The sequence below is a fragment of the Camelus dromedarius genome, chromosome 22 (genome assembly GCF_036321535.1).
Source record: "Camelus dromedarius isolate mCamDro1 chromosome 22, mCamDro1.pat, whole genome shotgun sequence".
In the NCBI taxonomy this organism is placed as follows: domain Eukaryota; kingdom Metazoa; phylum Chordata; class Mammalia; order Artiodactyla; family Camelidae; genus Camelus; species Camelus dromedarius.
The window spans coordinates 19,755,506-19,781,219 of record NC_087457.1 but is presented as its reverse complement, the minus strand read 5'-3'; the positions used below and the strand labels follow the sequence as shown (position 1 = coordinate 19,781,219).

Sequence of the window (25,714 nt, the reverse complement as noted above, 5' to 3'; positions counted from 1 at the left end):
CACGTTTTGTAATTAAAAAAATAATTGACCGAGGTGAAATTCACATAACGTAAGTGAATCATTTAAAGTAAACAATTCATTAGCATTTAGTATTGTTGTGCAAACCCCACCTCTCTCTAGTTCCAAAACATTTCCATCATTCCAAAGTGAAACCCCTATCCACTAAGCCATTTTTCCCCACGCCCTGCTCCTCACAGCTTTTGACACCCACTCATCTGTGATCTGTGGCTATGGATTTATCCATTCTGGATATTTCTTTTAAGTGGGATCATACAATGTGTGACATTTTGTTTCTTGCTTAGATTAGCATAACGTTTAGGAAGTTCATTGACAGTGTAGCATACATCAGTACTTCATTCCTTTCAATAGCTGAATAATATCCCATTTACTGTATATACCACAATTTGTTTATCTGTTTTTCTGTTGATGGGCATTTGGGTTGTTTCCATCTTTTGTCTATTGTGAATAGTGCTACTGTGAACACATGTGTACATATTCATGTTTGAGGAACTGTCTTCAGTTCTTTGGGGTATATACCTAGGAGTGGAATTGTAGGGTCATATGGTAATTCTGTGTTTAACTTGTTGAGGAATTGTCAAACTGTAAAATGGCTGAACCATTTTACATTCTTACTAGCACCATATAGCGTTCCAGTTTCTCCACATCCTCTCCAACACTTGTTATATTTTGTTTTGTTTTCAAATTTTATTTTATTCTGGCTACCCTAGTCAGGGTGAAGTGGTACCTTATTGTGATTTTGACTTACATTTCCTTAATGACTAATAATAATGTTCTGTATCTTTTCATGTGCACTTGTGTCATTTTAATATTGTAATTTCATCCTGAGTCCTAGGTACATGGCAGCGTTTCTCCTCTGGTGTGGCATCCATAGCACAGGTCACAGATATGCAAAATTACTGACACCCTCAGCCCTTGGGGCCACTGAGGGAAACTGTAGATGGCCAGAGTCCCTGGGGTCATTCATCTCAGGCTGTGAGGAGACTCTTCCACTTTCTCCACTGGGCCATATGATTTTATCATTCTCTGTGTGTACCAGTATATGAACAGTTTTGGGAGTACTGGTTCTGGAGGGTGTAGAAAACCATAGTCCTCTTGATCTCTCTAATTAATGGAACAACAAACTGACTCTGAGCTGTTCTATAGCATTGGAAATTGTTTAATTTTGTTCAGAAACCATAGCACAGAACTTTCTAATGGCTCACTAAGAATAGCCATTCTTAGACTATGTTCTTAAAATAGGACTTTATATTAATGTAGTTAGAACAGTTTAGTGATATATTACAGCAATCATAAGTCATTTGACTTTGGAGAATTTTAATTTTCAAAATAGCATACAACATATACATACTTACATATTAGAATGTAAACAACTGTGTATTTGTTTTATCTCATGACTTATGAGAGATAGGTGTTTTCGATAAAATCCCAAATCTAGGCAGTGTGAGGATCATTCACCTAAGATGGATGCCAAATATTTCAATAGTTTAACCCATCAGATATTTCAAATACCTGGTGCTTAATTAATATTACTGTCTTAGAATGGCATTGGGAGTCATAATTCAAATGAGCTTGCAACATAATACCCTATTTAGAGTCATGCAGAAGAGCATTTAGTTGCATTTTGAAGTCCTTCTGAAGCTTGCTCTGACAGGGACTAGATACTATCATGTCCGGCTTCTGGGCAGTAAATGAAAGGTGTGATACTGGGTGCTCTTGGTGATGGAGAAAGCATTGAAACAGGCCACTCCAAATCAGTCTCCAGCCTAATCCCTTCCTAGAGGGCAAGGAGAAAGGGTTGCTATGTGTTTAATTTTGTGGATCAATAGAAACGTCATCTGAAACAAGATTCAGACACTCAACATCAAGGATCTTGTTGACTAAGTCAGCCCATTATTTCAGATTTCTCTGTGTCTTAATCTAAAGCTCTTCCACCCATTCAGGCATTTCTATGCTCAGAGAAAATAGAAAACCTTCCCTCCCCAAATGCAGCCATTTCATTCTCCAGATTAAAATGAACATCACAGACAGACTATGGTCAGTGCAATCGAGAAAAAGATTGGTTAAGAAGACAACAGGTGGTGGGGAGTGTATAGCTCAGTGGTAGAGCACATACCTAACATGCACAAGGTCCTGGGTTCAATCCCCAGTACCCCCATTAAAATAAGTAAGTAAACAAATAAATCTAATTACCTCCTCCAAAACAAAAACAAACAAAAAACAAATTTTATATGTATATATATATATATATATTTTTTTTTTTTTTTTAAAGAAGACAACAGGAAATGTCTCAACCAGGCAGTTAGCAACCTGATTGGGAAGCTGGTGCTAACTGCACCATGTATGCAGACACCCAACCATTACTGACAGCTTTTTCTCTCAGCTCTGGCTTGGAGCCCTTCAAAATGCAGAACCCAGGGAAATGGACATTTCCTAGTTCTGGAGTCACCCTAGTATCAGTGTGAGCCCAGTAAACACACAGCCTTTGGGAAAAGAGCATAATTGCAACCGGGAAGGGAAATCTATTGGATAAAATATACTCAGTAAATATTTTCTAATTAGCTACAGGGTAACTAGGACTAAGGAATGTTTATAGGTAGATAGAAGACTACAGCCAACCTGTGCTTTCTTATGAAAAATTGCAAGGCACAAAAATCTCCCACAGGAGTTGAGGGTGTCCTGGTGCCAGGCCAACACAAATTCCTTGCATTTCGTATTAATGCTTCTTTTACTAAAGAGGTTAAATTATACTACTTTGTCCTTAGCTAAGTAACAATGTGCATGAATATGACATAACACCTGGCTTCTGGAGAATATCTGCCGATAACTAGTAAATCCTCTTGTGAAGCCTGTGCTGGAGTAATATTGCCTACTTTAATGGCCTTCAGTCATAAAATCAAAATCTTATGAGTAAGAACTAGTGACTAGAGGAAAAACATAGCAAAGGAAAAAGAAATAAAACAAAAACAATGAAAACAACAAAATCCTCATTTATAGCATATTTTGTACTATCATGAGAACATTTATTTAAAAAAAATAAATCTTACCAGGACAGCAGAAGCAATTTTGTAAGTCATAAGGAACATCTTGTTATAAACACTTTCTACCCACAGTAGAATGAAAGAAATTTAAAGAAGTTTATTTTCACTAATATAAAGTCCAGTTGGATTTGGGCATTCCTGAGCCTTTGTCTCTCAAAGTCTCTCAGAAAAGTTTTATTTTTTACTGTTTGAGTTCTAGAAGCAGTCAGCTTTTCCAAGCCTGCAAAGCCTTAAGTTTCTAGGCTTCCCTCTTCCATTTCTGCTTGCAAATTGGCTAATTCTTGCTTAAACTCACCTCTTTCTTCTACTACTACTTTCTTCTTCTACTATTAAGCAATCACGGCCGGTAACAGCCAACACTCACTGCTGACATTCTGTTTTCCAGCCTCTTTGCTTCAGTCGGCAGCTAGGAGACTGCGATCCAGGTTATCCCAGGCAGCCGTGTAAATGTTTTGCCCCTGCTCAACGTGAATCTCCAGGTTGTCAGCCTCTGTTCTCAATGCCTTCACCTCCCACTGCTAAGTCGCACTTGGAGGTTTTGTTAAAGCAGTGCTCCATTTCAATATACTGATTTCTGTATTAATTATGGAAAGATAACTGCTACAAAACATAAAGCCCCAAATCTTGGTCGCCAAATAGAAGTCTATTTCTTGCTCACATGAAATCCACAAGGGGATTTAGAAGGAGAATTAGGGTTTGCTTCAAAAAGAAGTAAGGGAAATTTTTGAAATCTACTCACTTTGTTAGATTTCCCCCCAAAGCCTGCTTTTACCTTAAGAGCGTGATTTCTTTCTCGTGATTCATAATTTTTCATAAAGCCTCAGACTCCTAGAAGTTGAGTAAAATGCCAGATCTCATAGACATAGCTTTGAAATACAAGCTTTTGCTGTTCCAGCTTCCTCCCATTCTTCCAGATCATTAGGATAATTGACTGTCGATAGGTACCGAGAGGAATCACTGATGGTGATGCAAATAACGAACACAGTCTAGCAACTTGAACTCTGCTGATTTGTAGCAAGACAGGGTGCACATGTTAGAGTGATCAAGGCTGAGTGGTTACAGGCTGAGTGTTGGAGTCAAAGTTCAAATTGCAGCTTAGCTCTTTAACAGCTCCTTGTCGTGGTTGCACTTCTTGGCCTCTAGTTTTTAATCCAGTGGCGGCCGACCTGTGGTGCAGAGTGGGGAAATGTCACCATGTCAGGACCTTACCTTGATGTCTAAGGGAAAAAGGGCAAACAGTGCTCTTTAGAAACCAAGATCTGGGCACATATTGCTCCCAAGGTACCCATCCTAGACTTTCTCAGCAGACAAAGCTAAAATACAGATGTATGTACAAACAGATGCATATTTGTGAGTGCATGTGTGTGTGTGTGCACATTGATATCTTGCACATAATTCCAGTGTTTCATTTATATGCACACCTGGGTTCATTTTAGCAGAGTTTCTGTTTTGGTAGACCTTTTTGCAGGGTATTATAACAAATACTCGGACAGCAGGAATTCAGTTAGCAAGGAAGGAATCAGGAGGTATCTGGTACCTAATAAGCATCAGATAACTGTTTTTTTATCATTTGTTATAAACATGGGTGTTGTTGATTACCTCTTTGTCCTTTGCTCTGAGGCAAATAATTGGAAAGATGTGATTAATGAAGAGTTACAAGTGACAGTCACTGAATGGAATTTCTGATGTCCTTCTGTGTCCCTGCAGCAGATGTCATTATGTACATGAAAATGAAGCAGTATAGGTGTGTGTCCAGTATGCTCAAACCTCAGATATTGTCCTTTTGTTTCAAGACAAGTTGAGATTTCTGTCTGGAGAATGAGATGGTATCCACTGTGCTGAAGTGTCTGTCACTCCTGGAAAGAATATAAACCTGTCAATGGGCAGCTTTTCCCGGAGATTATTCCTAGATGGAGTATTGCCAGACCTTTGCTAAGTTACTCTGAATAGGAAGTGAACCACTGCAAGGCTAAATACTATTTTAGTATATTATTTATTAAAGCAAGACTTATTATTACCAAAGAGATGAAGGTTTAGAATTACATTCATACTGTCAGAAGTAATTTCTCAAACTTGTACTATTGATGAACGTGCTATTCATCAATACGTAACCAGCTCACAGGTACCAATTTACTAACATAATCTACTCATAAATCAGGTTGATGGAGCTTTTACTTAATAATGAGCAGAATATTGTGTATATCATGGACAGTAAAATTAATCATTTACCTGGTGGTCATGAAGAATTTAGAATGAGTTGACAGCTGTCATGTGGGCCATTCTTACTTTGTTAGAGGCAAAACTTGCTGCTATTTCTCTAATGTTACTGTGAGGTAGTAGAAGAAATACATATATAGGTCTCTGGGTCCTGGCACGGAGCTCCTAAAACTCTTGCAGTTTCCTAAGTGATAAGAGCACTGGGAGCATCTTCTGTTCTTATATTTAGTCTGAGCTGGGTTCCTGACACTGAGTTCCTAAATCTCTTGGAGTTTCCTAGATGATAACAGTGTCTTTTGCTCTAATAAGGTGACTCTTGTTGGGTTCCTGAATGGGGGCTGCTCACCAGAAAGACCAAGCCCTGATTAGAAGCTTGGAATTTTCAGCGCGATCCCCCGTTCTCCAGTGAGGGGAGAGGGGATACAAGTGGCGTTAATGACTCATCATGACTCAGTGGTAAAGGTCTCCGTAAAAATCCCAATAGTCTGGGGTTTGAAGGGCCTCTGGGTTGGTGGCCGTGTGGAGGTGCTGGGAGAGCAGCGCACCTGGAGAGGCTCTGGGAGCCCTGCCCCATCCCACGTGCCTGTCCTGCACGTCTCTTCCACCTGGATGTTCATCTCTGCCCTTCACCTTCTCCTTTTATAATAAACTGATAAACAGTTAATATACTGTTTTCCTGAGTCTTTGAGTCTCTCTAGCAAAGTAATTAAGCCTGAGGAGGGGTCATGGGATTCTCAGATTTATAGCCAACTGGTCAGAAGCACAGGTGATGACCTGGATTTGCTGGTGGTGTCTGAGGTAGGGGGCGGGCAGCCTTGTGGGACTGAGCCCTTAACGTGGAGCCTGACACTATCTCAGTAGCTGGTGTCAGGCTTGAGTCACTGTGTTGTGGGACTCCCAGCTAGTGCTGCAGAGACTTGCCTGGTTGGGGAAGAGTTCTCACACACGGCGTGTCGGAAGTGTTGTGAGTGTGGTGGTTGTATGAGACTAAAGGAGAAACACACAGGAGGTCTGTGGGTTTTTCCTACACAACTCCCATATTATGTTTTTTAATCTTAACAAAAAGTACCACATGCCTTATAGCCAGGGTTATTATGATCACTTTCTGTAGATAATTAAGTTGTGTGTCTATATCTTAACAAAATAACTTTTGTCACTGAGTGTTGGTATTAGAGTCTTGTGCATGTTTGGTAGCTTGTCACGTGGCCAGAGAGAGTTAATGGGACCTCTCTAGTGTCTAATTTGTTAGAGAATTTTGGTATTACCTCTGTTGGACACGAAAATAAGTAATATTAGCATGTAAAAGTTACCTAGTGATGCTCTAATGTCATTCTCTAGTTGTATACATGAAGATAATTTTACACATAAAGGAATTTGAGCTCAGAAGGGTGTTGTAAGTGGTACAGAATCAGAATTAGTGGAAGAGCTAAATCCAGAATCCATACATTGGACTCTGGACCCTAAGTGCCTGCTTAAAATGTCAGGAATGAGTGAATGAGCTGTGCGTGGTCAGATCTGTGCCTCAAGTACTCTGATGAGGGACGTCATCATCCTAGAACAAGAATTCAGTGTGATAGCACTGAGTCATTTTAAGGAGAATAAGAAAAATATATTGAGTAGCATTTGACAACTCTACTTTCTCTAAGATTAGTTGCATTTGTAGCCATTGCAACTTTAACTATAATGGGGAAATATGTTTTTATTGGCAGAGATCTCATTTTTCAAATCACATATTTTGTATCTACGTTACTAAGCTATAATGCATTAGCTCTACAAAATCAATTAAAATTATGTTTTGATCCTTTCTTGTTGTTTTTGTTCTGTTGGTTGGTTAACTGTTAGGATGTGATTTGATTGTTCTTATTTGTGGTCTAATATCCGTGCTGCTGAGAATATGGCAAGTTCACTCATGATGCCAATTAAATTTACACATAATTTAAGGTTTTTTTCAATCACTGATGCCTTGATGTTGAACCGGTCATTATACCGCGGAGCTCAGAAATATGCTTCTTTTTGTTTATCAAGTGCGTCCACTTAGCATTTAGAATTAGCGTGGGTTTGGTTCCCGTTAGACATCTTCTGTTCGACTGTACAAAAGCACAACTGAAATAACTAGGGTTCAGAAGGAGTTTTTATAGAACAGAAATAATGAGCCTGATTCTCTGACTCACAGGTCACAGAAGGAGCCCACTGTCAGGTTAGCTACAGAGAAAGGAAAAAAAAAAAAACAACTTTCCCTTCCTGCTGGTCAGGAACAGGCAGGAACCTCCTCGTTTCTTCTGTCCCCAGAGCCCACTGCATCCCTGAGAAGAAAGCTGCCCCCTCAAGACCCTAGGCTCCGATTTCCCAGCCCAACCGCTGTTCCTGGAAGCTCTTGGGATGCAGCCCAGAGGGTGACAGGATTCTCTGGAGCCAGTGCTTGGAGCAGCTACTGGGCAAGACCTTGCCACATTGGCTCCTCCCTCCTATAGACACGAGGGGCTTCTCTGAGCTCCTGGACCCTTGCGGGGTCCTCGTGATCATTGTTTCAGACAACAGAGCAAGTGAGTTTTTGTTTGCTTATTTGTCTTTTACTGCCAATTATTGTTCATCTCATTTAGGGCCAGGATTGAGTTTTCCAGTCGTAGTAGGTGACTGGGACGAAGCTAGGGACCGTAGGGACGGTGGAGCAGAGGAGAACCATCCCCCATGACCGTCTGACCAACCTCTCTGGGTTTTGTTCACCTTCTCAGAGCTGTTCATCCACCCTAGGGTGTGGAGCTGAAAGCAAATCAACTGGTCAACTCATCTGATAAACAAACATCTTCTGGGTGCCTCCCCCTGGCCTGGTGTGGTGCTGTGTGCTGGTAACACAGCGGTACAAGGTGTGGCTATCTTTACTTCAAGGAGCTCAGAGGACAGAGGGATGCGGCAGGCCAGGCCTGAGGAGGGGAATGCAGACTGGCCTAATAAGCTGGTAGTAGGAGTTGCCTGGAGAGCTAGCCTGATATTTAAAAGGCAAGTTCATGAACTTCTCACCAAGCTCCCGACTGGCGGATTTCTTTTCCCTCCCAAGACTCCCACTGGGGCACCTCTGTGAGGACTGGTTGAGGCAGTGGGAGGTGAGACCACTCACCTGATTGCTTGCACACGTTTCCCCCTGCTGTCTGAAAGTGGAGCTTTCCTATGAAACCTTACCTAAGCCCAAGTGGCATAAAGAGAAGAAGCAGTTACCTTAGCTCACATCTCCGTAACAGATGCTCAAAATAAATCAAGTTAAATCACAGATGCGCACAGACACAGTCAGAGCTGAGGGGCTTGATGCTGAATGCTGAGTGTACTTCCCGGAGGAAGGAGCTTCGCGGGGCCACTCGCAGGTGCCAGGGTAGGTGCCGCCTCTACAAAGGCTGCTGCAAAATACATGCTGAGCGCTATTTTCGCTTTTCTTCTTTTTTCTGTAAAAGAGAATTATTGTTTTCAGACTTCTTTTGGTTGATGAAAACAGGTGGTGACGTAGGTCTTTTGTAAAAGCAAAGTGTTGAAGTGACGTAAAGGGAACTTTCTAAAAGCAAGCTTATCTGTGTCTAGACCTGTTCCACAGCCTCGTTACAGGCTTGAAGGTAAACGAAAGTGAAAGCAACTAAAATCCTCATTGTCATCCTTTCCCGCCTTTGATCTCAGACCCGCTGTTTGCCTTGTGCAGTTCATTTGGAGTCAGTAGGTGGGCAAGAATGATTTGTGCTTTAGCTGGAGTGAGAAGGGTGGGAGAAAGGTCTGCTTTCCCAGCCACTAGGAGGCTGGCTCTAGCCCTCCACGTTCTAGCCCAGAGCAGTGGCCTCTGTGGCCTGAATGCACATGGCATTGTGGGAAGGGGCTGAGGTAGAGGACCTGGTGCCAAACCAGGCCCCTCCCTTGGCCAGCACCAAACGGAAGCAAAACACAGATCAATCTGGAGAAGGTTTGGGTGGAGGAGAACATGGTTCAGGCTGTCTGGTGGGGACCAAAGACTTAAGCTTAAGTGCTGGTGGTGCTGGGTATATGCCCAGGAGTGGGATTGCTGGATCATATGGTAAGTCTATTTTTAGTTTTTAAGGGAGTCTCCATACCATTTTCCATAGTGGCTGCTCTAAATTACATTCCCATCAACAGTGTAGGGGTGTCTCCTTTCTCCACACCCTCTCCAGCATTTATAATTTGTGGACTTTTTCATGATGCCCATTCTGACCAGTGTGAGGTGATACCTCATTGTAGTTTTGATTTGCGTTTCTCCAACAGACATTTATTGAATGCCCACACTATGGAAGAGGTGAGGGAGATTAAGAGGTACAAACTTCCAACTGCAAAATAAATGAGTCATGGGTATGAAATATACAGGGCGGGAAACATAGGAAGACAAAAAGAAAAAAAGATATATATGATAAAAAAAGATAAAATGTTAAGTTTAGGGGGGAAAAAAGGTTGATAAGGCTTGTTCTCTGTCCTCAAAGAACTCACAATTCAGCAAACATTATTTATAAAGAGACAGGTGCAATGATAGAGGTTAGAACAAAATGTTACAGGAACATGAAGAATGGAGCGATATTTACTTGTAATTAAGCAGATCACGAAGGCTTCACAGGGGAAGAGATTTTGAAACTATCAAGTAGAATGGGAAAGGGCCATTTGCATTGCCAAGACGTTTAAATATGTCCAGACTTATTTTGGTTTGCCCTATTTGTGAGAATACTTCAACTGTTGAGATGTTTATAAATTAGATGTTAATTAATGAAGTGAAAATGACGCAGAGAAGAAAGAGATCCAGAATTATTTTAGAATGGCAAGGTGTAAATGAGCTCCTTTCTAGTCAAGTTATGCAGATAAAACTGACTGCATTTATAATTATAAGAAAATCAGGAAGGTTGTTTAATATGTAAATGTATTCTAACAGGGAATGTTTATAATGCCAACAAATTTCCTATTTAAGATAATGTATATTTAACATCAGTGCATTTCCAGTTTTTTTAAAATACTTTTCTCCTCACTATTAACATTTTTCTTCTCTTGTGCATAAATATAGTGTATTTGCTATAGCACAGCTTCTCCAACTTGATGGACACTGCTTTGCTTTTACTTTCTATCTTTGGTCTAAAAAGTATTTTTATTGAGTTATAACATATATATCTGCACAAATCGTAATTGTATCATTCAGTTAATTTTTACATAAGTATGTGTTTATGTAACTACCATTCAGATTAAAATATAAAACATGTCCAGAACCTTCCAAGGCTCCCTCATGCCATCTCTCACATAATAACAAAGCCTGCAGCAGTGACTGCTGTCGTGATTCTGTCACCGTAGATTAGTTTGCCTGTTCTTGAACTTTCTATAAATGGACTCATACAGGATACTCTTTTCAGTCTGGCTGCTTTTCTCAACTTTATGTCTCTAAGACTGAATCGTGTCCCATTTAGTTTGTTCTTTTTCATTGATGTGTTGTTGTATTTTATTTATAAATATACCAGATTTATCTATCTGTTTCTGTTGATGGCATGTTTCCAGTTTGGGGCTCTTATGACCAGATCTTAGAGATGTCTTTTGGTGGACGTATTTGCCCTAGAGAAATAAGTGCATAAGAGTGGAGTTGTTGAGTCATAGGACAGGTGTACGTAGGACTTTAACAGAAACTGCTAAATAAGTTTTCCAGGTGCAGCGACTCAGACTTATCCCAGCTAGGATGAGAGACTTGTTATTCTCAGCCTTTTTAATTTGAGCCATTCTAGAGAGTGTTTAATAGATCTCATTTTTAAATTTCATTTCACGGATGACTGTTGAGTACCTTTTCGTATGCTCATTGACCATTTGGATATCATCTTGTGCAATTCTGCCCAATTTTTTAGAGTTTTGAGTTGTCCTTTTTTAATTGAACTGTACGGTTTCTAGTCTAAAATGAGTCCTTTGACAGATATGTGTATTGCAAATGTCTTCTCCCAGTCCTTGGCGTGCCTTTTCACTCTTTTACTGGTGTCTTTTTGTTGAAGTTTTTGACTTTAATAGAATTTAGATTGGTCAGTCTTTTCTTTTGTGGTTAGTGCATTCTGTGTCCTTTTAAAGAAGTATTTGCCTCTTCAAGAGAAAAAAATTCTAATGAAATGAAGATAAAAATTTTGACATTTCTGATAGAATCCTCAAACTTGCCTGAATTAACATTTAGATTCCCACTCAAGAGTGATACTCTTGTATACTGTTATAGAACATTCCATTGGTAGATAAATTCCCCCAAAGCAACACCAAGATATAAACATGAGAGGGTTCCATTTTAAACCAAATAGGCAAGGAGTTTTAACTTTAGAGGAGTAGTTACTCAGAGCTATTATATAGTAAGTAAATCTAATATACATAAATATATATTAAAGAAATAAATATTTTTGCTCTACCATGCTTCAAAAATTCAATAATATGAAAAAATTCTGGAAAAAAAGGAGCATGAGATGAGGAAATCAATTCACTTGAAAGCACTGGAGCAAAACAAAATCTTGGTCCTTCCTCCCCCTCTATTCCTCATTTGGAACACTCCTCTTTCCCCTTGAGCTACTTTTTAGCGCTGCTCCAACACACACACACACACACACACACACACACACACACACACTCTCTCTCTCTCTCTCTCTCTCTCTCTCTCTCTCTCTTTAGTCCCAAGGAAAGAACACAACTGGGATATTTTGGCTTCTGAAACCTGCTCTAACTTGACAGTCCACAAACATAACAGATGGTCTATAATAACTGAACTATTATTGTTGACTGTTTCTTCAGTAGTTAATTACACACTCATTTCTTAAAATCTAAAACACATAGAGAGTCATTATTCCCACCAAAGGAATAAACTCATATTTTTACATTCTGTTAAGTCATATTATCATACAATTTTAGATAGACAGATAGATAAATAATAGATTTCAAGTAATTAGGCATATTTAAATAATTACCATTTGCTATATTGAATATAATTTTCTAATTTTCAAGTCTCTGAAAAGCTTATAAACATCAGGGTCTTAGGTAGTAGTAGCATGCCTTTATTCTTGATACCCTGAAATTCAGAGTAATCTTTCTCTATGGATTCTTTAAATAAACTCTAAATGGGAGTTTATTAACTTATCTACGAAACGTTTCTCTCTCTAGCAAGGTTCCAACTAGAAATAAAGAAAGAGACACACCAAGAGTTCATATGCCTTATGAGGGTCAGAGCAAATCACTGAAATATTTGAAACTGTATTTTAGAACTTGGCAGAGAGACCTTCCCTAATGTTCAGACTAATACTAATGTTAAGTCTTAATACTAAGACTCTGTGTTTTTTGAGTATGCTCTTTTCCCAAGTTGTCATGATTATTTTGAGAAAGAAAGCCTCAGTGCAAGAATATTGTGTCCTTAGTTTTCTTCGTTTGCTCATTCATTTTTACTGCCTCGTTTAAAAAAAGTTTTGCTCATGTGTGAAGAATAAATGCATCAAAGGATTACATATGCTTTGACAGAGGGAGTACGGGGAGCAGTAGTCCTCAGATGAAGAAGGTCAGTCCCGCATGGAGTGGGGAGGGATGTAGGAAGGTTTCATGGAGCCATAGAACAATGGCTTGTTGACGAGTAGGTTCTCCACTTGTCCTGTATGCTCTTCCTCTGTTTTCTTCTACGTTCTCTTCACTGCTGTTCTGTTTTCCAAAAATGTTTTCGAAGATGTCTTATCACTGGTGCAGCCATTGCAGGTGGAATCTGGAAGATTCCTTCTGTAGTCGCAGTCCTGCCAAATTCACTTCTGCCACTGGGCTCCATGTCAACAGATCACTCACCAATAACAAACAAAGGACATAAGAGGTGGCTTAGGGCAGGTGCCTGCAAGATCACAGATCAGAGAGATGCCTTGTAGTTGTAGGAAGACTCTGGAAGCCTGACTTGGGTAGCAGAGGTGCAGAAAATTTGATCATCTTGTTTAGCTTTGAAATCCTAATGAAGGTTGGGTTTTCACTTACCCATTCTGTGTTGGACCGTTCCTTCCTGTGCTTACGTACATCTCATCCTATTCTACTTGGAGCAGGACTGAAGTTCAAATAGCTCGGAGCCTAATAATCCCATATTTCAAACAATTAGATTCCCCAGGGGTTTTAGTTCAGTAATTAGGACGGACGTGAACCAGTTCTTCCTCCTCAGGTCCTCTTCACAGCAATGCTTTGGTTTCTGGGAAGCAGAGCTAGACTCCCCGATGTTCTTTGTCCTACTAGACTTTTTCCAAAACTTCACAACTGATTGTTGAACAACATCCTCAGCAGAGGACTTCTGATAATTAATTTATGTCTTTTTCACAAAAGAAAAATGAAATGCAGAGATAACAATCTGAGCTAAGAAATTATGTATTATTCATCCAACTGAAAAAACTCTTTGTTATTGCTAACATAATGGGCTAGACTTTTCAATCCTGCCAAGTTACTTTTCTTTTTAATTCTTTCCCAAAGGGTTATGCTTACTTCTTTTTCACTTTGTTATCAGACACATTTTCTACTTCAAGACTGGTTTCTCAGCAAGTTTACATTTGGAAGATGTTTTTATTAAATGGAAAGAATTTAGAATTTTTTTTTTTTTAAGTTTAAGCCTTTCAGTCTGAGGGAAGGAGAGGTGAAGGGAGTGGAAAAGGGAGAGAGAGTTTGTGTGTGTGTGTTATCTTGAGAGAAGCAGAGATCTAGAATGGGGGGAAAAGGAGACCTTTTCAAGAAAATTGAAATAGTTATGATAGGCCTTTTTCTAGTGGGTGTTGAAAAAGTACAGATCTTATGGTCTGGCGTTGACTAGATCTGGTATAGCAAGCTTTCTGACTATTCCTTCTTAATCTCTTTATGGACTCCTAATATTTTTTCCCTCTTAAACTCTGGCATTTTCTAGGCTTATGTCCTAGAAGTTTCTTTTCTTCTTTTTATGTTCTTCCTGGAAAATTTCACCCACTTCTTTAGCTTCATCTGCTTCCCATGTCTCCAGATCTCTACCTTGAGCCCCAAGCTCCTTCTTAATCTCGTGAGCCTCATAGTCCAGTGCTTCTGGGAGTCCAGGACACAGATTGTAAAGTTTCATGAATGTGGTCAAGAGTCATCTGGTTTAAGATCTTGAAAAAGAAATGTTGTGTTCTAGCCATGGAGTCCCTGATGAAGCAGATGGTACAGAAATGAAAATCTACAAACCTAAAAGATGAACAAATTGTCTAATAGTGAAACAGTATAAAGGTGGATAATACTTACTAATTAGTTTCTGTAATTGAAAGTGGTAAAGTTAACTTGAGCTAATTATTTCTGCTTTCTCTAATTCAGTTAACTGCCTACCAATCTGAATGAGGGTGGTTTTTATTTCCACACTTTCTTTTTAAAATGAATTTTACAATTATTTTTGTAAAACTTGAAACATTGTACCTAAAGGCCTGTGAGAAATAATTAAATAAGGACACTGTGTTCCATCATCAAAATGACATACCCAGTACAAATTAAAAGATTGCTTCCTGTCCAAACCTTTAATAGAATGAAACTCAAAAAGAATTTTATCTGGTAAAATTCAAGTCATCAAAAAAAGTTCAATAAAGAATATTCTCTATAGCAAATAGTGCTGTTATTTTACTGTTATTTCAGTTGATTTTTATCCATTTTGAATGTCGGTTCCAGCAACCTCAGGTATGTTTAGATATTGACAATCCCAACAACATAGGGAAGTATAAAATTTCAGGGAGATTACAATTAGTTATAAAGGATCTTAACCCTTATCTCCCAATAAGGTTTGTCACCATAACATCTTCCCATTTCAATCTCTAATTCCTTACATGATCACTACCCCAATATCCATTAGTCAAAGAAAAACAAACAAAGCTTAAATATCAGCTTCAAAAGATTCAACAGACATTTTGACAGACATTGAGTATAGAACTCTATTGTAATTCATAAACTAAAAATGAATTGAGGTGAGTTTCCAAAACTGTTTTAAATGGACACAAAAAACACCATCTCCAAATCCAGTTGGTTTTGCTAATGGTTCCAAAGATTACTGATAAACATAATTCTCTGAGATAATGTTCCTCCATCACAGAACTGTCTTTCCAGGAATAGTAAAGCAACCAAAGAACCTGCTCAGCCTTTCTAACCAAAAATATATAGAGGATCTTCCGAAATACCTCTTGGCCCATCTGACTCACATATCCCTGAGAGATCTTTAAGTGAGACTTGAATCTAGTGCCTGGTGACTACACTCTAATTGGACTTGAGGTTTCTCTTCAGGGCTCAGTCATTTCATATAGTTTGAGTAAACTGTGACTGCACAGATGGTATCACGTGAGAAAGGTTATCTGGGAAAGTAGACAACTGAGAAAGAGAAGAAACAAGCATCTGTAGTTCTGTCAGAACAATAGCAAGACAAAAACCAAATCTAGCTTGGAGTCACATGCTGGAGAACAATTTTGAGTGAAGAAGAAAAGGTGGCATAGCAGAAATGATTCACCAGTTCTCAGCATCTGTGCACTGCTCATCAGGACTCCCCTCCCTCTCCTCTCTGCTGTGTAAGTAAACAGGAGGAGGGGGCCCACGCGAATTGAGGCCTGCAGAGTACTTTATCATTTGGGCCATTAGCCAAAGTAAGAACAGCACTAGGGAATGGCTGCAAGCCACACGTGAAAACCTTGCAATTCAACCAGACCAGGAAAGGGCTATTCTTTTCCCTTCAGAATATCCGTGACTGAGTAGAAGGTAGAATATGAAAAGAGGCAAATATGTGCAGATTCATTTCATAAAGCCCTCCAGGAAAAACCAGCATGCTGACCAAATTGAGGACCCCCATTGAAGAGCTTGCCAATCGCAGTTTTCAAAGAATAAAGTCTACAAATAGAATATGCATTTAAGAATAGAAATAGGAAATTAAATTAGGTTAAATAAAAATACACTTGAAGATAAAATAAACTTCATATGATACTTTAAGGAGATAAAATACGAAAAAACTGGATAGAAAGGAAGTTTTTGTCTATGAGAATAACAAAATATCTTAAAAAAATATACTCCTGACATAGTAACCTTATTATTCTAGGGTCTTGTGATGAAACCACTTAAAATTATATCTGTTTGGCTTTTCCAGCTAAATGCTTGTCTTTTTTTTAAAGGTATTTATTTTTACTGAAGTATAATTGACTTACAGTATTATACTAGTTGCAGGTGTACAGCGTAGTAATTTGATATTTTTATAGACCCTACCAAAAAATTGTTAGAATTAATAAATGAATTCAGTAAAGTTGCAGAGTATAAGATTAATATGCAGAAATCTGTTGCATTTCTGTACACTAATAATGAACGATCACAAAGAGAAATCAAGAAAATAATCCCATTTACAATTGAATCAAAAAGAATAAAATGTCTAGGAAAAAAATTAATGAAGGAGGTAAAAGACCTGTACTCTGAATTCTGTATTCTGTATTCTGAACTCTGTATTCTGAATACTCTAATAAGACATTGATGAAGGAAATTGAAGTCTGTACAAGTAAATGGAAAAATATCCTATGTTCATAGATTGGATGAATTAATACTGTTAAAATGTCCATACTATGCAAAGCAATCTACAGATTTAATGCAATCTCTATCAAAATGCCCAGGACATTTTTTCCACAGACCTAGAACAAATAATTATATAATTTATATGGAACCACAAAAGATCCTGATTAGCCACAGCTATTTTGAGAAAAAAGAACAGAGTTGGAGGTATCATGCTCCGTGGCTTCAGATTATACTACAAAGCAATAGTAATCAAAGCAGTACGGTACTGGCACCAAAACAGACACATAAATCAATGGAACAGTATAGACAGCCCAGAAATAAATCCACACACATATAATTGACATATCTACGACAAAGGAGGCAAGAAGGTACAAATGGAGAAAAGACATTCTCTTCAATAAGTGGTGTTGGGAAAACTGGACATGTAAAAGAATGAAACTAGACCATTTTCTCAGACCATATACAAAAATAAACTCAGAATGGATTAAAGACCTAAATTAAGACCTAAAACCATAAAACTCCTGGAAGAAACCATAGGCAGTACGCTCTTTGACATTGGTCTTAGTAATATTTTTTTAGGGCTAAATGCTTCTTTAAGAAAATTCCTCTCCAAAATTAAAGATCCAAAGCAATTTGCAAAGTGGCTGTTAACAATCATTGAAACATCATTAATTCTTTTGAAAAGTCTTTGATCACAAGAGATATCAAAACTCAGTAGGACTGGTTGAGAAAAGATTGCTTCTCAGACAGAAAAGGGAACATTAAACAGAGAGGCGAGAACGAGCTGCCGATCTGAATGTGCCCAGCTGGCCCCACGCTCCTGAGTGGTGATGCCCTGGTCACCACTGACCTCTCCATCTGTGAAGTGCTCCCATTTTACCTGTTGGGACAAGATAGTCTCTTGATTTTCTCCTCTTCTCCCCACAATCTCCAATGTGTAGGTTCTTGCATTTTGGCCCAATATGAAAGTGCTTCCTCTTTTATTTACTTCTCTTATGGAACTGCCTGGGAAACACACAGCCTTCTCTTGGGTAATCAAATCCATGAATATTTTTATGTTCTGCAATATTCATCTCAGCATCTATAGTGTTTTAATCTATGCCTAAATAATGCCCCCAAATATTCTTAATGGCGGAATTATGATTTTGATCTGAACATGCTTTGAACATTGTCTTCCCAATGGCTGATTCATCCAAGATGGCTGAAACGATTGTTCTTTTGTGTTTCCTTTTAGGGTAGCTTTCAACGACTTACTTTCTAAATGAATGGTGTGTAGAAGTGATTGGCAGGTGTAAGAGACATCACCATGGCAACTCTTCATAAGGGAAATCGGCTGCTGAGCAAGGTAAGGTTTGTTTTATGAGCTTAGTAACCTCTAGGCTGTCCTTTCAGGTTCTGGAAGTTCCTCAGGGTTTCAGAGGAAGAATAATGAATCAAACATTTTATTAGTTCAAAAAGCCTCACCCTGAATATGTATTCATCACTTCAATTTGTTCTTTGGCTGCCACACAGTTTAGCACAATCAAAAAATCTTTTTTTCTGTCAGTGACATTTGCCGAGAATTCTGACCATACACGACCTCAGTCCAGTGTTGGTTCCAGCCAACACAAACCGAGTTGAACACTGAAAGGGTTACACCCCCTCTTCAATTCCTTCTCCCTAGGACCAGCGACATAATTCCAGGGGCTCAGTGCAAAATAAAAATGGAAACATTTGTTGGAAGTTATTAAGAATTTCAAAACAGCTACAGCACAGCATTAGAACCAAGCCATGTGCCTTCGGCACAGCCGGGTCTCTTGGTTTCCTCGGCCTCTCCTTCCTTCGTGGAGGCTGCCGGTTCTGTCTCTCCTGTTCATTTGCAAGAAGGTGAAAATAGTTCGAATAGTTCCCCAAGCAGCCGAGTCTTACTGAGTCCTCGTTATTCCAAGTGAGAGAAAAGAAAAAGCCCCTCTCCACGTGCAGATTTGGTGATGAAAACAAACTCCATTTCTGAGGACTGGCTACACAAAACTACTAATTAGCCTGAAAGAGACAGGGAACATTATAGTGAAAAGAGCCCTGCCCTGGCAGGGATGAGACTGAATAGCCTGTTGGGCTTATTTCATTTTTTTAATTTCTAGAACTCGGTGAAAATGTGTATCTATACTTAGCAGTTACCAAATCTGCGCTCTGATTGTTTGAATAATGGGAGAAACGTGTCTTATCATTTAGAGCAAGCCATTGTCTTTTTCCTTCAAGCATGTTAACATTAATAAGACAAAAATGAAAAGCACTTTAAAAAAATTTGAGAACAAGTCTTATCATAACACTGTGGTGTGGGTACAAGAGAGGCATGTGTGGTCAAGGGATTTACTTCTCTGATGGAGGATAACTCAGTATTGCCCTCGGTGTGCCCCGCACATGACTGGTGTTCCATGGTAAAAGGACTCCATGCTCAGATAAGACTGGGAAATGCTACTCTAGAGAGCCATACGAAAGTCTCTTCAATGTCCTGCAGTTTAAAAAGGAAACAAAAACACAAATAAAATCTATAACACATTTGCTCTTTGTTAATAACCCAATTTTGCCCAAACACATTTAATCACAGAACGCTCTCTTTGTCATAACTATTAAAAGCCTGGTGCTGAGCAAGCCCACTTAGGGAAACGTTGATTTAATGAACCCATGGAGGTCTTAGGTCTTTTTGTGTCTTGAGCACCTTCTAGGTCCCAGCCACTGTTTTATGCCACTGACCCGCCTTGACTCAAATAGAAAAACTAGCCCCCAGAGGTGGTTATCACAATCCTAATTTTCTATACAGGGTGAATACGTTAAGCAGCTTTAAGTGGTGTAAGGTTTTGAGCCAGTGTCTGACTCTAGAGCCCAAGATCCCGTCCTCTACAGCACTCAGGATTTACTCACAGTGGAAACAAAACAATGCGAATATTTATAAAACCTTATGAATGCATCTCAGTTCTGAAGGTTGAGTCCTTCATAAGATACATGGAATTTTCTTGACAGATTTTTCACAAATGAAATCATGAATCTGCCTTCTCCTGTGGCTTGCCATCTGTCATGAAGCCCAAGAGACAAATCTTTCTCTTTACAGCAAAGCTAGGCTGAACAATTGTGCCCAGTAACTAAAAGGCAGAAGGCAGAATACCTTTTCGGAGAATCACAGTTGATGCACCGGTCTGCATTCTGTTAAATTGAAACTAACTCTGAGAATGCCCTGCATCTCACTAGGTTCATTCTAGAGTAAATGTGTTAGGAGCTTAGCCTTTTAAAGAAATTTATAAAAGTTTATGAGCCAGCTAGCAGAGGCAGCTGGATCAAAATCAAAGTGGACTTTGAGGTTTGCATTAATTTCTGCTCAGATCCTGATTTACTCTTTATTCTTAAAGCTGAAAATGAAATTTGCTGTTGGGCATTTGTTTTTCACTCCATCTGAAATAATTCAGTGTTTCAGACTTCCTAGTTTCTCCAGATTTTCAGGAAAAATTAATCTGTAATTGGTGAATCATTGCACATATTAATATTAAAGGAAGTATTCTATAAATAAAGTCAATCTGGAGTAGAGGCTGCATAGAGCAGACACTTGTGAAAGCACACAGAGAGGAAGAGGAACCCATGGTAAGAAGGTAGACTAAAGAGATTGCTTAGACCAGATTACAGGGAGAGAAGACCCACTCGAAGAAAGCTCAATTCGTGTCACCATCTGAGGGATAAGTCGGGATTAATTTAAGACACCAGGTGGATTGGCTGTAAAGCTATCATGTGAAAACACTGACATAGAGCTGGGAAGCAGTAGACCCAAGAGTACAGGGGTAACCTCTTCTCCTTGCAGCCAGGGGGCCTGGTCCCCATATCAGAGAGCAGTGTTCCCTCCCCAGAGTGGGTGGGTGTCAAGGTAAGCATAGGAGTCTCCCATGCAGGACTGCTCCCGAGAGACCACAGTACCATGAGGGCACCACACCAGAGGCAACAGCAAGGGGTCAAGGTGGAGGGTACAAAGGCCAGAGAAGCAATTCTAGAACAAATAGGAGAAGGACCTTTGACAGCTCTCGGAAAGAGGTGAGGGAATTCTTGAGGGTGTCTGATGTCTAGCCATCAGTCAGTGAGATGATACAGGAAGTGTAACTACGCTGTGGCGGCAGGCTGGAAGATGGAATGCTGTGTAATGGCCTAGTTTAGGTTGTGCTGGGGTTTTTTTTGTGTATCCCTAGCCCCTACTTCCCCTGTAACAAAATCCTCTCCACTTGAACATGGGTGTGGGCACATGACCCCATCTTGGCCAATCCCAGTGTGTCATGCCCACAGGTCACTGTGATTGGTACACATCTGAGCACACAGGCAAGACCAGAGCCATTAGAATATACCCGTGAACTTGTTGGAGTCTTCAGGTGCACATACTGAAGCATTTATGGATGAAATGATTTGAAATCTGAAATTTGAATCCAAATAATCAAAGTAATTTAAGAAGGGTGAGGGTAGATGAAAGAAAACCATGTATGTAGAAGCAGGATGATTGGTACATTGGTTGTTGTCACCCCCTGTTTTCTCTCTATGTCTATGAATGTTCAGATTTTTTCATAATTATAAAAGAAAATGAATTCCTGAGATTTTTATCCACTGAAGCTGAAGGAGAGAGGTTCTGTTTCTTAGATCATATACGCAGAACTGCCTGCAGCCATCTTGTCTACCGCTGGAGAAAGCCCATCTTAGTAAGTGCGGACACCATCCTGCAGGGGAAACCGAGGCCCAAGGATGGAGAATGGGAGAGGGTGCTGACTCTTGTGGTGGTTTTGCAGGATTTTGTTCATTCACATGCAGAGCTGATCACAAAGCTGATCACAAATGATCCCTTTGCATAAAATGCACATTTGTTCATGTCAAGAAATGTATGTATCTATGCATAGAATACAACACTGGAGGAGATGTGTATATACAACTTAATATATTGTATATATACACACGTATATAAAATATTGTATTTAAATCTTTAGTCCATCTGGATTTCATTTTAGAGCATGATGCGAAGCATGTAACTTTTTTTGTCCCAAAATAACTATCTCATCACCATGTATTGACTAATTCACAATAATTATACCACATTATATTGTCACTTACAATACTTCCTCCCCAGTTTGATGTGCCACTTTAATCAAATCCCCAGTACTTAGGTTTATATAATCCATTATGTTCTTTTGATCTGCATGTCTTGGCACATGCATGACACTGACTGTGTAAATTCTTTTACTATATAGTATGATGCAAAACCCCGAAGTTCAAGTTCCCTCTTATAAAAGTTACTCTCATTCTTCAGTATTTTTTTTAAATGTTTGGGGTCTTGGGGAGAGTGATTAGGTTTCATTTATTGATTTATTCTTTTTTAATGGAGATACTAGGGCTTGGCTTAGCCTGCACTCTACCACTGAGCTATATTTTCCCCCCACATTCTTCCATACTGTAAATGTCTTCCTGCTGTTTTATTCTTTCAGGTAAAATTAAGATTTTAAAAATCCTACTGATATTTTAATAAACTTTTTGAAAATTACATAGTTTATATATTGGCTTAGGTGAGAGAATTCAAAAGGCATGGTACTTCTGATTTTCTTTTTGAAAAAAATTATCATGATTTTTAAAAGTTCCAAATTCTTCATTTGATGTTTCTACTAGATATTTTTGTACAGGTTTCCTCATTTCTGATAGCATAGATAATGCAGATTTGTTCCGCCAATATAAATTTATTTGAATGGTATTTACCTCTGATTATTTCTAATGTATGTTTGAGTTTCTGATGAATTTTATCAAAACCATATTTTTCATTTGCATCACTGCTATATTCCAAGAGCATATATTGGAAATTAAGCTCCCCCTGCTGGTGGATTTAACACCTTGTAAAGGATCTTACAGACTTTGAAAATCCAGTTCTGTTTTATAGCATCTTGGACCTAAGAGATTTGAAGTGTTTGCTAGCTCCTCCGTTACTTGGTCTATGTGGATGTTGATGCGAAATTTAGAAAACCACGTAGTTAATTCTGAAATGTACAAACCAGGAACTAAGAAAGAGGAGCAATCATATTTTTTCAAAGAGGATCTTTTTCATTGAAAAAAAATGTTTTTTAAAAAGACTTTTGGAGAGGAGGTTTGAGAAAATGTAAAAGAAAATGTTTGAGAAAAATTTCCCCCTCAAAAAATTTAGTTTGTGTATAAATTTAGTTTGTATGGTCTTTTTTATTGTTTGTTTTAATTGGAAACTGAGCTTGGTAGGTTTTAGAAAAGCATTTAGCAAAGTTTTGCTTCGGGGCTTTGAGCTGCTATTTTTGTGGTTTATTTTATTTGAAAACTTTGCTTATTTGTTTAGAAACTGAGGCTAGAGAACTTTAAACAAAATCAAGTTTCTAAAAAGGCTCTCTGGGTTTTTTTTTTTTTTTTCCTACTTTAGGTCCAGAAATGTGGTGGAAAATTTCTATAAAGAAACATTTTTTACTTTTGGTCTTTGCCTATTTTTAATTGGAAACTGAGGCTGGAGGATTTTAACATGATATTTTACAGCCATGTCTGAATTTTACAGTAGAATCTTTCCTATTCTTCTTTTTCTTTATATCAGAAAATTTTTGTTTTCTTAGCTTTTGTCAGTTACTTTGTTTTGTATTGGAAATGGTAGTAGGGGAGCTTGAAACATCATCACATATTGGAAGACTCTTAAAAGCCACTTAAAAACTGTACAGCAAACTGTGGGGTGCATATTTATACTAATTTTGTTTTGCTTTAAAGCAGAAGCTTTTGATTGCATGTTGTGTACTTATACCATACGGTATTTCAGTGTGAGTGGTAGTTAAATTCATTCATTCTTTATTTATATTTACTGAGTTCTCCTCATTGGTGCTGGGCGCTCCCCTGGGCTTTGAGGTATAGTCAGTGAACAGAACCAAGCCCCTGACCTTGTAATGTTTGATTCAATGGGTGCTTGGTTGGATATTCTCTTTGGGAGTAGGGTCAGGATTTCTGGCTGAGCAGTAGATTAAGGGATGAAGGGTTTCAGCTGGAGCTGGAGTTGGTGGGAGGTTGGTTGTAGAGTTGTATGTATCTATAATTTTTGTTTACAGGACCTCTACACACAGCTATTGTGTAATGCGGTCCTTTTGCTCATGGACTTCTTTGGATAGGCTCCAAGCTGGAACCTTGTTGGACTAACATTTCCACAAGGATCCCCATTTTCAGTGAGGTAATCATATAGATAATTTAAAATCCAAAGCACAGCCTGCTTTTTGAAGAATGACAAAAAAATATAATCTAAAACCGTCTATTTCTCTATCGGGGAGCCCCTCCATAAAGGTTTGGCTGCATTTATATAATATCTTTTTCAGATTCTTTTCCATTATAGGTTGTTATAAGATATTGAATTTAGTTCCCTGTGCCATACAGTAGGTCTTTGTTGTTTATTTGCTTTATATATAGTAGTATGTATGTATCTGTTAATCCCAAATTCCTAGTTTATCCCCTCCTTCCCCTTTGGTAACCATAAGATTGTTTTCTGTCTGTGAGTCTGTTTCTGTTTTGTAAGTAAGTTCATTTATACCATATTTTAAAATTCCACTTGTAAGTGATCCCATATGATATTTGTCTTTCTGTCTGACTTTCTTCACCTAGTATGAGAGTCTCTAGGTCCATCCATGTTACTGGAAATGGCATTTTCATTCTTTTTTATGGCTGAGTAATAGCCATATATATCCATATATATATATATATATATATATATATATATATATATATATATATATATATATATATACATACACACACACACACACACACACACACACGTACACACATATACATATACACCACATTTTCTCTATCCATTCATCTGTTGATGAACATGTGGGTTGCTTCTATATCTTAGCTGTTGTAAGTAGTGCTGATTTGAACATTGGGGTGCATGTATCTTTTCAAATTAGAGTTTTCTCTGGATATATGCCCAGCAGTGGTCTTGCTAGATCATAGGGTAACTCTATTTTTAGTTTTTACAAGGAACCTCCAGACTGTTCTCCATAATGGCTATACCAAGTTACATCCCACCAGCAGTGTAGGAGTGTTCTTTCTTCTCGGAGGGTCTTTCTGGTGTGTCTGTAGGGAGTGAGAGTGGGTAGTGAGGTTATATTCTCCTGCCGCCTCTCCGCAGATTCGTCCTCCTGGGTTGATTCTCAAGCACACCCCACCCAGCCATCCACTTGTGTGCTTATCCTCTTTCTGCCCTCTTGATCCCACTCGTGAAAGTCTTCCCTTCTTCATCCTTTAAAACATCACTCCCACATGTGCACTGTAGCAACAAACTTTTCTAAAAGTTAGAGGGGAAAAGTAAGGGGCGTTAAGTACAGAACAGAAAACAACCTAAGATCGAATATTTTACATCTAATACTTTCTCTTCCCTCCAAAGTCCTCTTCCACTTACTCCTCCTTCTCTCCAAATTTCAGGCTCCTCAACCTTATGCCCTCTTCCTTGAATTAACTATATATATCTGGATTTTTAAATACTTTATTAAGCAGAGAAAAATCAGCTCTCTTTAAATTCAGTTCTTTTCCATGATGTAGATTTGTGGGGGAAGGGGATGAGAAATATAGGTTTGCCTTTCAGACCCAAAGATGCATCAAGATATTTTGTAAACAAAAAAAGCAGTACTTTCTTTAAGAAGTATTCTTGTCTTGACCAATGACTCAAATGGAAGTAATCTTTATAAATAACATTCTTACTAAATAGCTTTATATGTGTAGACAAAGGAAAAGTTCTTGCTCTGCCTCACTTCACAGACATCTACGTATACACCTGATTACTCCCATTTTACAGGTGAAGAAACTGAGGCTTAAAAAGATTAATGTGCTTAATCTACCTACTTTGTAAGTGACAGAATTGGAATTCAGACATATATTTACCTATTCTAAAG

At 38.6% G+C, this 25,714-nt stretch overlaps 1 long non-coding RNA gene across 1 annotated transcript in view; it reads left to right on the top strand.

The window, feature by feature from the left end:
• The window catches only part of LOC116149161 (uncharacterized), a 167,999-nt gene that overhangs the window by 91,258 nt on the left and 51,027 nt on the right, over positions 1-25,714 (top strand). The window contains exon 5 of the long non-coding RNA XR_004132793.2: positions 18,022-18,132. This is a non-coding gene — a long non-coding RNA (uncharacterized LOC116149161). The remainder of the gene's footprint in view (positions 1-18,021; positions 18,133-25,714) is intronic.